Here is an 18880-nt window from a genome sequence, read left to right on the forward strand (position 1 = left end):
ATGTACTGTGAGAAAAGGTATACATTTTCTCAGGGTATGATGATTTTCTATAGGCTCTATATAGTTTGTTTGTTAGTTTTACTACAGCGATAACATTATAAAGCCACAAATCATAACTCAGTATTTTTGTCTGCACCTCTAAACACAAACACTCTTCTCCACTGAACCAGAGCCAGCACAGATGTTATACACTCACTGTGCTACATAAACGTCAGCGCTCTCCCATTACAATGATCTACTACTTCTCTGCGTCCTGTTTGTAATCTCTCCAATACAACAGTTTCAACAGAAGGTAACCCGCCTCGACATACCCGCATTAACATTCATCACCTTCCTGTTACTGTATGTTTTCCAGAAAAGCGGAAAGCAAACATTCTGGACAACCTCAACAACACCAATGGCACCATCATCGGTGTCACATGCTGCATCGTCCTGATCCTACTAATCGTATCGGTGATTGTTCAAATCAAGCAACCACGGAAAAAAACATCCTAAGGCGAGAAGACTTTGACCCCACCATGTTCCAGGAGGTGTTTCAGGAGCCACCCCATTACGAGCTGTGTACCCTACGCAGCGCCGCCGCCACATCTGCAGACCTGGCCGAGCTGGCAGAGGATTTCGAGAGCTACCACAAACTCAGGCGCGCATCTTCACGCTGCGTCCATGAGCATCATTGCGGCTCCTCACAGATCTCCAGCAACAAGGGAAGTCGCACCAACCTGAGTGCACGTGAGGCGGCAGCGGCGGCCATCTTGACTGACCTGCCACCTCAACCCATGCGGCCGCTTCATCCCCAAACCAACCGCAGGAACATTCTGGTCATGAGACACACTTACTCCCAAGATGCCGCTGATGCCTGTGAACTGGACGACGAGCTGGAGGAAGTGCCCACCACTAGCCACAGACTGTCCAGACATGAGAAAGCAGTGCAGCGGTTAGTATACATTGATTTTTTTTTGTTATTGTTGTTGTTTTGATGAGAAATGTCCATTACGTGCATCTTTTGGAACAGTTTTACTCCCACTTTTATTTATTCCTTTAGCTCCTCTGCTCAGCTACTCATTGATTTTTCTTTTTGTTTGTTTCATTCTCTCTCTTCTTTTGCTTTAATATTCTCTTTTATGTAACTGAGATAGCAGTCATGATTAGAGATTTTTAAAATTCTTAGAGATTCAGACAATGCTTAATAAGTGATAGTTCACCCCAAAATCAAAATTTACTCATCCTGGTGATGAATTTCCCTTTTTTTGAGCACCAATTAACATATTTTGAGAAATAGTGGAAAATGGTATAGCCATCAAAATCCATTAAAATACATGAAAGCCAGTGACTACTGTATAGGACTCCACAATTAATCAAAGATGATTTCATGTGCATTTTGTCAGTAAATCCTAGGGATGCACCAATCCCGATACTTAAATTGGAAATCGGTTCCAGACCGCATATTTTTGCTGGATTGGGTATCAGCCAGGTGGTTCCAATCCAAATGCGATCTTGCGCGTGCGCTATATTCTGTGTTTATAAGCCAACAAAAGCCATGAAGGTAGCCTATTATAAGGCACTAGAAAGTTGTCATGTAGGCCTTCTACATCCCAAATGTTCTGAAGCCATACTATAGTTTAATGTGAAGCACAGACGATTATTCACGTGGTTAAATTCATGTTCAGTTCAGCGATTCCCGCCGTTGCGCCTGTCAATCATTCTCCATTCATTCACAATTAGGGATGCACCGATACAATTTTTTTGGAACCGATCCGATCTCGCTGATGCTGATCGCCTCTGTGCTGCGTCATAAACTCAATAAATAGGCTATTGAGGATTAGTGTTCAACCAACAAACCAACCATTTTTACATTTGGAAATTACAGTTATTAATAGTTCTTATATAATATATTTTTTAAATAGCCTACATAACCTATCAAACAAATCCAAAGTTTTTCTTGATTTTTGCATAACGAACTTCGCACCAAACTGAGGCTTTATGCAAATGAATGCAATATCATATGTAAACAACAAAATTGTTATATGCTATGTAGTACTTGTAAAGTTTTTCCTGTTGTCATAAATGTGACGAGCAGTTTGAACTGTGAATGAATAGAGAATGATTGACAGGTGCAACGGCGGGAATCACTGAACTTAACATGAATTTAACTTAACATGAAATATTCGTCTGTGCTTCACATTAAACTGTAGAATGGCTTCAGAACATTTGGGATATAGTAGGCCTACATGACAATGTTCTCTAGTGCCTTATAATAGGCTATTCATGGCTTAGGCTTTACAAACACAGAATATAGCGCACGTGCAAGATCGGATTTAGATCAGTACCAGCTGGCCGGTAACCGATCCAGCAAAAATATGCAGTATCGAATTGATATCCAATCCATGTATCGAGATCGGTGCATCCCTATTCACAATTCAAACTCTGTGCCGCGTTCGTTTATGATAACACGAAAAACTTTCTCCAAGACATTTTGTTGCTGTTAATAAATTATCAGTGGATAATGCATTTAGTTTTGCATTAAATGGGTTCATTTTGACCTGCAACAAGTTCATTGCTGTTTCTAAATCATGTTGCACTTTGTCTATTACATCAGCAGATTGCATTCGCCTTACTGGAATAGAGAGGGTTATTATCTGCTCTTCACACACACCGTAGGCCTACCTGAAATTTTAAATTACAAAAGGCTTAATAATACACTGAACAGATCCGATTTCATCCCTTTGTGCTGCTAAGTTTTGAAAGTGTCTGCAGATACCGGAGTGCTGCACGCTGTGTCTCAGTGAGGCATGAATTGCTTCATTCATGGACCGGCTGCGCAGAGGTGATGTGCGCCGCTCTGTAAGATTATTTTCATAATGAGTTTCTGTTCTCTCATCCTTCTGAATCAGTTTATTCGAGGGGAATACTTTCAGTGCGGCGAATAGTTTGGCTCATTTGTGGTCAAAGTAGTTGATTAAATTAATAAAACTGAAACTGACAGGCGCAATATGGATTGTCATTAACAGAAAATTATTTCGCCTAATTTAGGCTACTCTGAAACTGAATTTTTCACTGTAATTTTACTATATCCACATTTATTTAACAGACCAGTTTGTGTTTTGACGCTGAGCCATCTGTCATATACAGTAGGCCTAGGTCTGGTATTTTTACTTTAACAAAAGATATATTAATTGAGTTTATCACAAGAACTATAGAAACTGTATTATGTATAAAAACGGCACAGTATCGCGATGGGATCTGTATCGGTCACTACTCAGAATTTTGGTATCAGGATCGGATCTAAAAAAATGGTATTGGTGCATCCCTAGTAAAACCAGCGTTGTGATCAGCTGTAAATCTCCAGTACCTGCTTTTGCAGTGTTTACAAAACAGAGCCATAGTTCACTGACAAGCTACACAAAAAAATTAAAATAAAAATAATTCACACAATTTAGTTAGATTCATTTCAAAAGCAAATTGATAAAATTGAAGGGAATCGTTTTGCAATTAGAAAGCTGTTTGCATCACTTTTCAGTGAACACTTCGTGTTGATGCTGATCTGGAAGCATGTGAAAATACCACATTCAATAACCCGATTTCTCTGAACTCATTTGATATGATTAGTATTTGATATGATTCCATAGCTGTGTGTTTATTAGTCAGGTCAAATTAATAAGACACAATAAAAAAATCAAGTTCTGTGGCTATTATAATCCCTGGCTTGTGCTGGCCAAATTGTAGAAACGGGGTTATTGTTTGTAGGCTGGAGTTGTAGCTTGAGTTACTGACAACTCATTTTAGGCAGTTAAAAATTCCTTCTTTCTTGTAAGACAATAAACTTAATTGTGAATTTTAAAAAAATGTGCAGCTGAAATGTTTCCATGTTAAAAATAAATAAATAAAGCTTAAACAAAAATGAAATCTGATTTCATATTTAGTCAATCATGTAAACACTCCAAAACTATCCCCTGCTATGAAAATTTGGATTTCTCAGTTTTTCACATCTTCAGCATTTTAAGAGATGTTTTGATAATTCAGAGCCACATACAAACAAATGCCAAAGTCTGTTGGACACAGCTGAGACTTTTTTTGACAAAGTGCAGAATACAGAGACAGAGAATATGAAAACTTATGGCAGATAATTGCTGAGCAGCTTGGCTCCAGTATCAAACTGAGCCACAGACATCCTGAAATAAACTTTCAATCACAGGATAATCCCTGCAAGTGGTTCCTATCTATATGAGTTTTTTTCTTCTTCTTTCTACTAAAAGTAAGATACACAAGATATTGTGAAGAATATTAGAAACTGGTAGCCTAATTATTAACTTCCATAGTAGGAAAATCATATGCTATAGATATTACTGGTTATGTTTTAAACACTTTTCTAAATATCTTCAAAAGAAGCAAACTCAAACGTTTTTGACATTTTGACAACTGAATGTTGAGTAAATGATGACGCAATTTTTCAGTTTGGGTGAACTATCCCTTTAAGTGGAGAGAGGACAAAAATCATCCGCGCTGCTTGAAGACTCTTTATAATATAGTGAATATGAACAAAAATGTATACTAAAATCCTGGATTCAGCGTGTAAAGAATTTAATTTCATGTATCCTAAACTTTGATATTTGAATCTTTGCCAATCTTTTGCATTCATAAGCTGCTACAATACACACTGCATGAAAGGTCATTTCTGAAATAGTATAATAAGGGCACTTTAATGTTCAAATAGAGCATGGGTGGCATAGTTCAGTCCTGGAGAGTCATGGTCAAGCCAAGTTTCTCTTCTACCCCAATCAAAAACATGTCAAAAATCTTGGTCTATGAGTTGCTATGAGTTGCTGTATGGATAACCGTTATGTTAATGTACAAATTTAATGTCCACAAACCAGGATTGAAGCGTCTTCTTTATAATTGTACTGACATGTGGCTGTGGTAATAACGTGTAGATGGTAAAATGACTGTAATTTATTACAAACATGCACTGATTTAAAAATGTTTTAAACTTGTAAAACTCATCCTTGATCACATTTGATGATGATGATCACAGTGAGCTTAACAGATCTTTTAATATCGATTGCTTTGTGCACGTCCTGTCTTGTTGATATGATTATGCGCATTACTATGAAGACATGTTAATACGAGACTGTCAGTCAATTCAGTGGGCGGGGAAACCACACTTCTGTAGTGGGCCCCAAAATGGGAGGGATTTGGATCCTATTTTAACGTCAGAAACATAGACTGTAAAATATATGGACGTAGCATCCTTGACGTCACCCATAGGTTTCTGAAGAGCGCAAAAGAAGCTACAAGTAGGCGCCCAACCGTTGCCATTTTGTTCGCGCGTCATCGCACCCACGGCGGGATACCAAACAAGGGCAAAGAGGCGGAGAGTGAGCGGAGCTCCAGACACCTTCTGGCACTTGCTTAGACCTGGCAGACAGACTTTACTTTGGGAGAAACGCTTAATACTTCATTACCTGCGACTCGTTTGTGTTCTGACCACATGTGCTTGGCTGTACACTATATCAATAAAGTGTTTAGACTTTTAAAAACACTGTTGTAATACATTGAGCCACTAAGCATTGTTCTTATGACGTTTTTCTACAGGAGGAAACACTGATGGATATATCCAAACACTTCAGATATAGTCTGTGTTAGTAAATGCAAGACTATTGAGGAAATCCAGGCATAACACTGTATGATAACGCTTTAGATGACTGTTCTAGAGTCTACAGCTAATCAATCTGTCACATTCTGGAGTGCTTTACAGCCCTAAAGAACATTATAAATGATAAATGATCTTAAATAAAACACACACATTTATAGAGATGGTATATAAGTATATAACTTAACTCACATGGGAAACGGAGACCACATGAATGGTTTGTGAGCACAATTAAATGCACACAGCATCCCATATCATCTGATAATTGTAAGAAATAAGTCCAAAAGGCAGCTGACTGTGTAAAGAAACATTACCCAAAACAAAAAGACGATGAATATGCAGAGATCAGTGGCTAATCTGCCGGATTCAGCTGAGGTGAAGTGACGGCGACCAGCGAGACCTAGCTGTCACTCAAGTGGCCACGCCCTTAATTATGCAAACTTAATATAACCTAATATAAAGGAAATGGATGAGTTATAAAAAAATTCACCCCCCTCACAGTTGTCATGGAGGGTAATATTTGCTGTATGAACCAAAACCGTTCTTTGTACCAGGCTGCAAACACCTTTTTTTCTGCTGTAAAGTTGGCCATTCTAACAGTGGGCTAAATTGCAATTTGCTCTATTATGGAGCCAGGACTAGCGGAATTTTGATGAATTGCAGTTTCAGTTACTTCCGTATTGGCTTTCAGAGGGAGAGCGGGAGGTTGCCGCTTGGTCAGAAAATAAAAACACTTATTGTTTTTATGTCACCTCAATATGACTGTGGACACACTAAGGCCCAATCCCAAAAATAGAATTTGGATTGGGCCTTTACCTACATACAGTTCTGTCAAAACAGCTTACAAAAGATGATTTTCATCATAGGTGCCATTTAATGCGCATTTTGAAAATTAGCACAAGAAACGAGTAATAAAAACTAAAAATCCTTCAATTCTCCAAAAAAATAATAATAATTGCAATGTGCTTGAGGTGGTTTTGGACTTGGCGTTTGTGGTTTTGCGAAAAAGGTTAAATGTGAAGAAAGGAAAATGATAATGTATTTGATAAATAAACTCTGACAAAGCCAACATTAAGCCAACACCAATAAAATGTCTCCATTAATTTTGTTTTGTTTACTGCTGGTTACTAGGTTACCAATACTACAGTCACATGCTCTCCATTTTATTTCTATTGTTTGGAAACATTGGAAAAAAATTGCGTCAAGTTAAAATGGAAATTCTATAATAGTTATTACATAAACTGGGTATTAGATAGTTACCCATATTCAATAGTTACCACCAAAACCCAGTATATTCTTGGGTAAGTATTTGGTAAGTACAAGCTAAGTACATATACTGTTAAATAAAATGCAACTGTGAGTTATCTAGCTTTGATCAAAACTCTGCATGACTGTGACTCTTCAGGACTGAACTCGACCACCCCTGAATAACACATTCATGCTGCATGAAGATTGACATGAGACCTAACACTAATATATTTTTTTCAGAGGTTTCAGAGACTCAGAACATATTTGAAATTATCAAAAAGGCTTCTGATTTAATCCTGTCCAAACGCATGAATCAATTCAGCATGTCAAGAAGAAAAAGACATTGAGAACTATAACAATAGCTCAAGGTGTTTATTATTTCAGTATTAAAAAAAAGAAAACCTGATTGATATTGTTCTGCTCCTTTGAGAGGACTGAAGAGAACCAGAGCACAGACAAATGAAATGTGCATTATAATTCATTCTGCAACAAATAACATGATATTAAACATACAAGCAATGATATTCCAGGTTCTGCCTCATTGGGTCTCTAAACAAACATGAATCTGAGTACAACACAACTAGGGTGTAACAGACAATCTGAAGGTAAGACACTTTAAACACACTCAATTTCATCTGTGTAAATGTCTGTCCAGTCTAGCCACTGTGAGTCAGTGTTTTCTGTTATTATTTTTTGTTTTGTCAAAATCCCTTCATCGTTGCCATTGAGATGGTCATCATTAGGAAGTGACCATCTTGCTTATTAATGAGGTCATTTTATATGTTGCTTGTCATTTCATTTGTTTTGTATGTTACTGTATCACATTCTGATGTGCATGGAACCGGCTGTTGGTTTTATTTTTACTCAGGATATTTAAATAGACATTAAACAACTGACAGTATATTTATAAAATGTGTGGTATTCAAAAAACAACACTTTGCATATGTTTGTCTTGTGTTTCATCATTCAAAAATAGTGAAAGGATATTATTTAATTGTTGTTTATATGAGTAGATATATTAAATATGTAATTATTCTGGATGTTATTATTTACTTTGATCTGTATGTCTTCAGTGGAACATAAAACATGCTGTGTGTATGGGTGCATGTGTGTGTGCAAATGTAAAATTTACATTTAATTTAAGTGTTAGTACTTTTATTTGCGTATTATTATATAGATGTTTTATTATTTATTTGTTTATATATGAACACCCATTTTTATGTACTTTTGTCATTTTTTTTATTATTTAATAATTTTAAAATATTCAAAATTGTTCTTTTAGTTGAGGTGATTTCTCCATTTTCATTAAATTCTTCCTCATATTAAATTAGAAAAGAAAACAAATACCAATGCAAACAAACCAGCAAAATTACTGAAAAAAAATTCAAATTTCAATTAAATAAGGTTTTTTTTTAGGTTTACAATTTAAATTACAATTTCATTTATTAAAGGTGCTGTGTGTAAGTTTTTGACTCTTCTAAAGCATATAAATACCATAATATGTTTGCAGATATTTAAGAATCATGCTAAGTAAACGTTCTTGTTTATCTGAAAAACAATGCTAAAGTCAGATATTCTGCTTTGAATATGTCCATTGCGTGCCAGAACAGCTTTGTTTTGGTTCTTTTAACCCGCCTAATATCAGTTTAGCCAATTATGTCAGCGCCTCGGATTGCCTTGTTGTAAAACCGCGTATTTCATTCATTCATTCATTCAGTAAACACTCACAAAGCATGCGTCCGTGACTGAAATGTGACCTTTGGTGTACAGTAGCAGACTTTGAAATGAGATGCAGATTCAGAGTTCCACAAGAGGTTATTAACCAGCATATAATATAAATATCACAAGTGTAAACATTACGTGAGCAGGTTACATTATAACCCATGTCCTAACAACACATACGTGTTGTTAGATTTGCAGTGATAAGCAATTTTGCGGTTTGCACCAGACGAAACATGACAGAAATTTAAATACAGCCTTTCAGAAGCATAGAATATGCACTCACTCACGAAATGGTAAAGTTTATAATCTAATGAATACATATTAAACCTTTTTAACATTAAATTTACATGCTGAATCACTGATATGTGTTGGTTTTGAGTCAGTTCTAAAGTTTAATTTCAAACAATGTATTTTATTTTCAAGTTCTAAGGTGAACTATCTGCTGCTGCTTTCAGTAGTATGGCAATAAATGTCTAGTAAAATGGCATTCAAACTCACATTGTTAGCATTTAACACATTAGGTTAGGGCAGGGCAATTTGGCCTAAAGTCAAAATCTCAATTAATTGAACATTTTAACTCAATTACGATTAATTAATATGATTTTTTTTTGCCCTCGTAGTTAACAGACAGGTTTGTACAGTAAATATGCTCACACATTACAGGTAAGAGATTTTTGAATGAAGGGTGCATTACCTGATTTTAAAATAATTAAAGGAAACACACACTAACTACTATCTATATAATTTATAGAATAACAACATTGAACAAATAAAATTAAAACATCCATTGTCTAAAACGACACCTGATGTCTTTTTTTAATTAAAAAGTGAAAATAAATCTACACTTTTGGAAACAAAATAAATTATTTTCACTGTTTTTCATATTAAAAGTAGAAGGTATTGGGTACCTATAGCATAGTGGATTATGCGACCGCGTGAAGGCTGCACCGGACCATACACGCGTGCTCGACGCAGTAGTATCAACCAGACATAGCGGGGTCACGTGACTCCACACACGGTAGGGAAAGTAATAGAAAAAAATTGACCAAGAAAAATTAGATCGATTATAGGTTGTCGCATGTCGATTACGATTACCTTTCGATTAATTGCCAGGCCCTTAATGAGGTGTGCCTGAGGTGGTCAGTGTCAGTTTTCTGTTGTTCAGCTGCAATTTCAATGCTATTTCTATATCAATTCGAGGTGTTTTTAGCATGGTAAATATTCCTTCTATCGTGATGTTGCTTTTAGTAGTACACGATTTACATCATTGATCGTCAGACTCGCTCCTGTTGGTTGTCAATCTGGCAACCTGCGCTTGCGTTTGTTTTGATCCAGGAATGTAATGCCTAGTTCAACCACTGGGTGTTAAACTTACATACTGCACCTTTAACAAACCTTCTCATTCACTAGATATTGATTTTATAATTCATTCAGGATTTTATAGATTTAAATAAAAGAAACAAAGTGTGTGTAAGCTGTAAAACAATTTTATAAGTTATCAATGTTTTTTACTGTAATATAATTTAATCTGTTTTATATATTTAAACAATTCATGATTATTTTCTTTGCGTGTGTGTGTTTTTGTGCGCTTTGCAAATGATTTTCTGTGTATCACACTGTGTGTAATGTGCAATGCTGTGTGTTTCTTTTCTCATCTTCCATCATGCATCGTCTCCATCATGTAGACTTCTTGAAAATAGTGCAATCCTGGATCAGTACGAACGGGCTTCAATGAAATATGAGAATGTGGACCGGAGATATACACCAGCATGATAATAACACGGACATTTTAAAGACAAATTATTCAAAAACAGCCTGCAGATATAAAGGAGGACGTGGATCCGCTAACAAAGGAAGTGACATGGGACGAAACCGCTTTATCATTTTGGCGTGTTGCCTTTTTAAGGTTACTTATTTAGGATTGCGGAACATTACATGAAAGTTTGTTCATTTACATTAAAACAAATGTGAATTAGGACTGTTAGTGCATGTCATTTTGCCACCAAGTGTTGTCTTTTTATTCGTTCAAATGATTTTATTTAAAACATTGGATATAATTGTGATTTTCAGCTCTTTTTATTCACAGTTTAATGTTAAGATTTGGATGCATGTTTTCTTTATCAACTTAAAGTGAGCAACGGTACATTTAAAGTACAGTATCAAACCCAAGACTAAGTTCTTGTATATAGATTTAATTATAAAATTATATATATCATAAGAAATTGAATGAAACTAAGCCCTTACCCTCCCTGATAGTTCACTGTAAAAAGGATTAGTTTAACTATTAAAAAAGTCGGTAAACCTGTTGCTTTTAAAGCGATTACTTGACTTTAATAAGTAAAAATAAATAAATGAGCTATGTGGATAATTATAAAAATTATAAAAGTTAGGTCAGCTTAAAAATTCCAAATTATAGATTTACTCACTTTAAGTTAACTTGTCACTTTTAAGGCAACGGGTTTACTCAGTGTTTTAAGTAAAGTGACTAATTGCTTTTTTACAGTGTATAATTACTAACTGCATGTTAAAAATCATACAATTTATAACATAATTAAATTCAATGATTTGACCTTCCTTTACATGATTACGTTCTGAATACTGTAAACTCTTTCAGTTGCTGTTGTAGGACAAAATGATGGATGAGAGTAAGTTAACATTTGCTACATTTTAGTAGCACAAACTTTGTATGTTAACTGTGTTCAAGTTTTTGTAGAACACTTACTTGATCAACAGCTCAGTCTCGAATACGATCAGAGTTTATGCTTTGTCAAAGAACAATAAACTGTTACTATAAATTATGAAATTAGTTATGGTAAATCTTTACCTTTCATTCTGTGTGATCCAGTAACATTGCGGTGAATATCAGATGTGATGTCAACTGAGCATAATAAAATCCCAAACGCATGAGAACAGGGCTTTTCACACCGCATTAGCTTTAGCTTAGAAAACCCTGGGTTGTCATTGATCTAAACTCTACTTTTAGCCTGGGTAAAGTATTTTTTCACAGTAATTAAGAAGCAACTACCTATATTGGATATCAAAATTAACAGTGTTGATTTAAAAAAATAATAATAATTCAGTGTGCATCATTCAATATTTGAAGGAATAAAACAAAAACTCTTTTGTAGCAAGAACAAAAATTACAAATAACATTTCTAAAAAAAAAAAAAAAAGTGCAGTGGGTAGCACTGTCGCCTCACAGCAAGAAGGTCACTGGTTCGAACCTCGGCTGGGTCAGCTGGCATTTCTGTGTGTTTGCATGTTCTCCCCATGATCGCATGGGTTTCCTGTTTTCACCACAAGTCCAAAGACATGCTATAGGTGAATATGGTTAGCTAAATTAGCTGTTGTATGTGTGTGAATGAGAGTGTATGGGTGTTTCCCAGTGATGGATTACAGCTGGAAGGGCATCCACTGTGGAAAACATAAGCTGGATAAGTTGGCGGTTCATTCCACTGTGGCGACCCCTTATTAATAAAGGGACAGCCGAATAGAAAATTGATGAATGAATGAATTTCTAAGAAAATTGAGTTGTAAGGGCTTTTGCTTTCTGGAAGAAAGGACAACATAAAATATGACCTCATAAATAGCAGTATTTGTTGTTAAAGGTGCCATATAATGAAAATATGGATATTCCAACCTAGGCATAGCTGAATCATAAGAGTTCAGTACATGGCAATAGCATGAGCCTCAAACACCTTTTTTAACTGTTGTGTCATGAAAATCATGTGAGTGTAAAATCCCATTGAAAAAAAAACAGGACAATCAGAAAACTCTGACGCTTCACTAATATGCATGCCTAGTACTGCGTTTGATTGGCCAAAATGTTAATAGTGAGACTACAACAATGATATTTTCTAAGATAAGTTTATCTGAGCATGTTTTAAAAATACTATGCATGTAGGACTCTTATTTTGAAAATGGAAGTGGCAGAAAAAAAAGGTAAAGGAGAAGTTTTGTGAAGCGGGCAGTCAAAATTGAACACGGAGCATTCACAGCTCTTCAGAATGCAAAATGCAGGATATATGGATAATTTCAGTGCCACCTCAAAAATCATAAGGCATCTTTTATTAGTTTAACATGTATATTGTAAATTTCACCACATATGTTGTAGGCAACAGACACGTGTATTTTTATAATGAAGCAACAGGCACATGTAAAGTGCTCAAGATACTGTTTGATGCTTGTTCATGCATTGTGTCCTATACTCAGCTCTTACTGAAAGGAATCTGATGAACGTTGTAAAATGTATGCAGAGGTTGACATTAATTTCTTTTAATTTTCATATTTGGTAAAGCTTTAAAACAAACTTTGTCCCTTTTATTGAGTATAATTATAATTTAATGCATGTTTCATACAAAATATAACTCAGGAGGGCAACACAGGGGCTCAGTGATTAGCACTGTCACCTCACAGTAAGAAGGTCACTGGTTCGAGTCCCAGCTGTGTCAGTTGGCATTTTTGTGTGGAGTTTGCATGTTCTCTCCATGTTCATGTGGGTTTCCCCCCACAGTCGAAAGATATCCGCTATAGGTGAATTGGATAAAACAAAATTGGCCGTAGTGTATGTGTGTGAATGAGTGTGTATAAATGTTTCCCAATACCGGGTTGCAGCTGGAAGGGCATCCACTGTGTAAAGCACGTGCTGATTAAGGTTCACACCGAACGCGCTTTTTGCATTGAGAGGCGCCTTTTTTGAATGATTTAGTAATGGCCATAAGCATTTTGCACGCTGCTTATGCGCCCTGCGTGCTTCACGTTTTAACTGCCTGCTGCCCTCAACTCTGAGCGTCAGTCGTGTCTTGTCATTCTCCAATCAAATGAAAGCAGAGGCCGGGTTTCCGTTGAGGTGACTGCAGAGTTTGTTTTGTCATGACAACTACGGACACTTTTGAAGATAGAGGAGAGACTAGCGGTTGCTGTTATGAGTTATCCAGTGCTGTAAATCTCACAAATATTGAATTTCACAATATTAGCAAACATTAGAATGATAACAATATATCAGCAACACTCACGCACAGTACTACCCAGTAGGCATGGGGCGATAACCGTTTTCAAGGTATATCACGGTTTGGAAAAGTCAAGGTTTTAATAAATTTCTGCAATACCGTTCCTAAAGTATGTGTACGATTTTTTTATTTACGTTTTTTTTTTTTAGGACAACAGTATCTCCAGCAGAAACGATGCCATTTTAAATGGTAAAAAAATCTGTTTTCGAAACAAATGAAAACCGCAGAAGACAATAAATCATTCAGCCTGACATGTTTACGGTTCCAAAATATTTTAGATGTTTCTCAAAATAAATATATTGTTTAAAAGGGAAAAAAGTTTTGTTTTTACCCAGACAATTTAAAAGAATATATTTTAGAGCAGTAGACACAATACCGTGAAACTGTGATATTTTTATCCATGGTTATCATACCGTCAGAATCTTATACCAGCCCATGCCTGGTACCCAGCTGATTCAGCCATTGCCTAGCGACATAAAAGGCTCACTGCACTTGTCAACAAAAAAGGCAATGTGGTGCACCTCGCGTTTTTAGAACAGAAAAGCGTGTTCGGTGTCATCGGCCCGAAGTTGGCGGTTCATTCCGCTGTGAATGAATTCACAATGTGAATGAATTTACCTTTAACGAATAAAGGGACTAAGCCGAGTGAAAATGGATGAATGAATGAATGTATGTAACTCAGGAGCAAACTAAGTTACTCTGGTGGTTTAAAGATATCTCCCTCCCTCCTCCAAATTAAAAACAAATCTCCTTTAATTTGAAAAATATTGTTAACAAGGCACTGACTTATTTTGTTAAAATTACAGCAGGCACTGACACCAAGCTGCAGAGCATCAGAGCAGAGCTCATTGATATTCAGCCCATTCCAAATATGGTCAAAACCAAGCTTTTTATTCTAGAGGTAATTTCTGTGGTTATAAATAAGCATGTAAAACTGTTTTTGGAGATTTTAAACCACTTACCTACAATGTAGAAAAATGTACTTATTGAATCTATGCCACATTTAACTCATTTTTGAAATGTGAATTTCAGGATTGTCTTTACCTGACGTTTAGTGTGAAAAGCCCTATTCTCTCTAGTATGTCAACTGTACTTATTTTTAAATAGTCACCACTTAATTCAGTTGGTTTGTCCGTGTTTCTGCCTGTGTGTTCATTGTCATGATATTTGTGCTTTAGAATTGAGACTCTATAACAAAGTAAATGATATGCTATTAATGAATTTATTGATGAATTTGCATTATGGGTGAATTTTCACTTTCTTATTATGTAGACAAAATGTCATCTGACGTGGAAGGCACAAAGGTTTGTTTCAACCCTTTTACCACATATTCATGTTATAAATGTTTTGTAGCTATTAGTTTGAAATGCCATTCTTTGAGGGACACACAAGATGAGCTTTAATCTTTATAAAATATTAGCCTCATTATAGTGGCTGCAGCAAATTGTGAAGTAATAATAATAATATAACTGATGAATGATAAACGATAATGACACTTTATATAATGTTGTTTGACCCTATATTTGGTTCACTCTTACTATTTAAAAGTTTGCATTCACAAAAAAAGATGTTAGTAAATATTTTCCTGTATTTTGTGATTTATGTTTTCTGTTTGTTTATATTTTTAAATTGCAATATGAGATTTTGACAACTTTAGATGTCAAAAATTTGAAACAAAGGGACTTTTTTTGGTGTTTTTATTTTATTTTTTTTGTAAAACTATATGTTGTCATTGTTTGTCCTGCATATTGGGGTATAAAAAACAGATGAGTTGCCAGGTGAATCACAAAATACAGTAAACTGTTAATTAATTTATATTTCTTTAGACATACGGTATACGTTTTTCAACAATAATGCAATTGACTGAAAGTGACAAAAAGACCTTTAGCGTTCATATTTAATTACTATTTGTTATATACTAGCAACTTGATAAACAGAATGCTGTTAGAACGTGCTAACAGCATGTTAGAAATGCTCAAAAAGCATAATGCTTAGTCATGCTAACAACGTTTGTTTCTAGCACCACAGCATCTTGTTGTCATATTTCATTTACATTGTTTGCTTATTTTATTCAACAAACTACATAAGCCTATAGTATTAGTGTAAGTTGGTGCTACTTTGCCTTTGGTGAATGCTGTAAGAGACTGTATTATCATCGATAACGTTGTTTAGCACAAAATTTGTAACATACAAAAACATAAAAACGAAATCTTCCCTATGAAATGTTCTGCCTTTATTCTTGTTTTCTTTTTTGTTCTTTACTACAGCCACACACAGCTTTAATCTTGACTAGTGCGGTTGAATGACATTAGTCCTGGTAGCACTGTAAAATGTGGCGGCGTTATTGACGCATGCTCAGGTTCATATGTGATATCTAGTGTATACTTCTATGTTAAAACGTGTTAGCATTCAGAAGCCACTAGCAACTGTAGTGTTGATCAAATAAGGGCAGCCTTGGTAATCACAGGAGACACTTTAACAGTCAATAAAACTTTTGAATGGTATTTCATCTCTATTTAAAACATGAATGTCTACCATGGATCTGTTTTCGATGTGAATTTGAATAACATGTTAATTTTTTCACAGGCTTTTCCATCATTTCCTCCACCTCTCGTGACTGGCATCTTGTGGAAACGGCCTCAAAGAACTAGAAGAGGTTTGACATTGTGACATTTTTGTCAATTTTTAGTATTTGTCAAGGAATATCTTGACACCGATTCATGTTCAGAAGGTATCAGATACTGTGAACCTCTTGGAGACTACAACATTTTTTTCAGATTCTGGACTGAAACTGAATATACAAACTGATGTACATTTTTCATTCAGTGGAATATGAACATGTTTTTGTTTCCTCTGATTTGATGATTGTAATGCTCAGATTATTTTTCAATACAATCTGTAATGTCCTGAGTAGGTACAGTACATAACGTTTTTACTTTGCAAGAAACATAGATCAAGACCTTTAAAACACAACCATGCAGTCTAATACTTGAACCAACGGATAAACTAGTTTCAAATTCTCTGGGTGATTTTACTGTGACTCTTGCCTGGTTAGACGTCTCTGACTAGCATCTCTCACAAGAAATGTTCTCATAATGTGCAGCATTAAGGTCAGTTATGGTCATGTCTATGCATACAGTAAAATATGAGTGTTCCGAGCAACTTTATAGATATAGTAAATTGGATCAACTTAAAGACAAGCACATATCAGAATATTTCCCTTCTACAATTACGATTTGAGAAACCTATCAATTGATTAAGTATTTAGTTGATATATTTCAATGATGCTGACTGAATATTTTAAATAAAGTGAAACAAACCTATTGTGGACTGCTCTGGACCTTTACTTTGTATTAAGTGCTTGTGGTTAATCTTGTATGTTGTATTAAAAAGATATTGAGTGAACCAGCTTACACTGGTTATACAAGGTACAGGGGTTAATCAATGAAACTGAAACACTGGCTAATTTAGTGTCGGGTGACCAATCTACATTGATTACACATTCCACCAGCAAGAGCAGAGTGTGAAGGTTTAATTAGCAGAGTAATAGCAGTCTTGTTTAAAATATTGCAATGCACACAACATTATGACTGACATCAGAGTTCAAAAGAGGACAAATTGTTGGTACGCATCTCGTGACGCACCTGAGACTAAGATAGCAAGTCTTTGATGAATCAAAAGCCACGGTATCCAGAGTAATATCAGCATAGCACCAATGGATGAACCACATCCAACAGCAGTAACTGGGTGCACCCCAGAGTGCATCCAAAATAACATAAAATCACCACTGCCCAACACACTGCAGAATTAAATGTGCACCTCAACACTCAGCAAATCAGAAAACGTTTTCTTCCACCAGCATCATGTAATGACCTGGCCACTATTCTGCAAGAAGAATAGCTCAAAATCTTTCTGGCACTCTGCAGGACATCTGAACATTCTCTCTCTGTCATTCCTAAGATAAATTGATGCTGTGATGGCTGAAAAAGGATGAGGCCCTACACCAAACTAAGTATAGTGCTCTCCTCCTAATATAAGAAAGGCTCTGGATTCCGATTAATAAGATAGCTCTAGATTAGGGATGCCCAAACTGGAGGGGCAGTGTCCTCCATAGTTTGGATCCAACCCCAATCAGACACACCTGAGCTAGCTAGTCAAGCTCTTAGTAGGCTTGCTCGAAATGTCCTGGCAGATGTGTTGAGGCAAGTTAGAGCTAAACTCTGCAGGACACTGGCCCTCCAGGATCGAGTTTGGGCACCCCTGCTGTAGATTATTTGTAATATGGTAGATTTTAGTCAAAAGACTACCAACTCAAATACCAACTCAAAGAAACCGTAAACACACTCAGTCTGATACAAAATCAACTTTTAATATTTACTTAATTATAAATAAAGCAAATAAATGTCATTTAAAAGAAAACTTAAAGTAAATTTGAAAATGACTACTTTTTTGATTTGGGGCATATTTGAAGTGAAAATTATTAGTCCTCCTGAATTATTAATCCCCCTGTATATGTTCCCCATTTTTTTTATTTAACACATTTCTAAACATAATACTTTAATAACTAATTTCTACTAAATAATTTATTTTATCTTTGCCACGATGACAGCTACAATATTTTACTAGATGTTTTTAAGATACTAGTTTTCAGCTTAAAGTGCAATTTAAAGGCTTAACTAGATTGGAGATTGACGAGAACAACACGTTTTGTGTTTTGTGCAACAAATAGAACAATGGTGAAATTCGGAGACTTTTAACTTGTTGATTTCTGACTTTTAATTTGTAAAAGAAGAAAAAAAGAACAGAAAATGTGAAGTCAACGACAAACGCCTTCCAGTTCAATCCATAGATTTTACATTAGATGTCGCCTACCCTGTTGTTGTCTATTAAAATTAATGCGTCAAAAGAGCCGCCATTTTAGTACAGTAGCGCTCCTTTGAAATGCATGCAGGACCAAGCTGCAGTGGAGGACTGTGGCCATCTAGAGCCAGAGGCATACACATATATACATATACCTATGATCGGGAGTTTTTCCGGTGGTCATCATGCAATTTTTTTCAAATAACGAAAATTATAATTGTACATAACTTTTTGCATTGATAGATAAGTGACCGCACGGGCATTCCTGGCAAAGAGAATGTGTTTGTGTATATAAAAATGTACTATCCACCCTCTTTGTTAAATTTGATCTAATCAGTGTCTTGAAACACCCTCTCTCCTGCTTTCACTTCTCATTCTAACGGACGGAGCGATT

At 35.7% G+C, this 18880-nt stretch overlaps 1 pseudogene; it reads left to right on the forward strand.

Moving 5' to 3' along the window:
* LOC130218259 (neuropilin and tolloid-like protein 1) lies at positions 1-16949 on the forward strand (annotated as a pseudogene).
* Positions 16950-18880: the final 1931 nt, after the last annotated feature.

This window comes from Danio aesculapii, chromosome 24 (assembly GCF_903798145.1).
Source record: "Danio aesculapii chromosome 24, fDanAes4.1, whole genome shotgun sequence".
Classification (NCBI taxonomy): domain Eukaryota; kingdom Metazoa; phylum Chordata; class Actinopteri; order Cypriniformes; family Danionidae; genus Danio; species Danio aesculapii.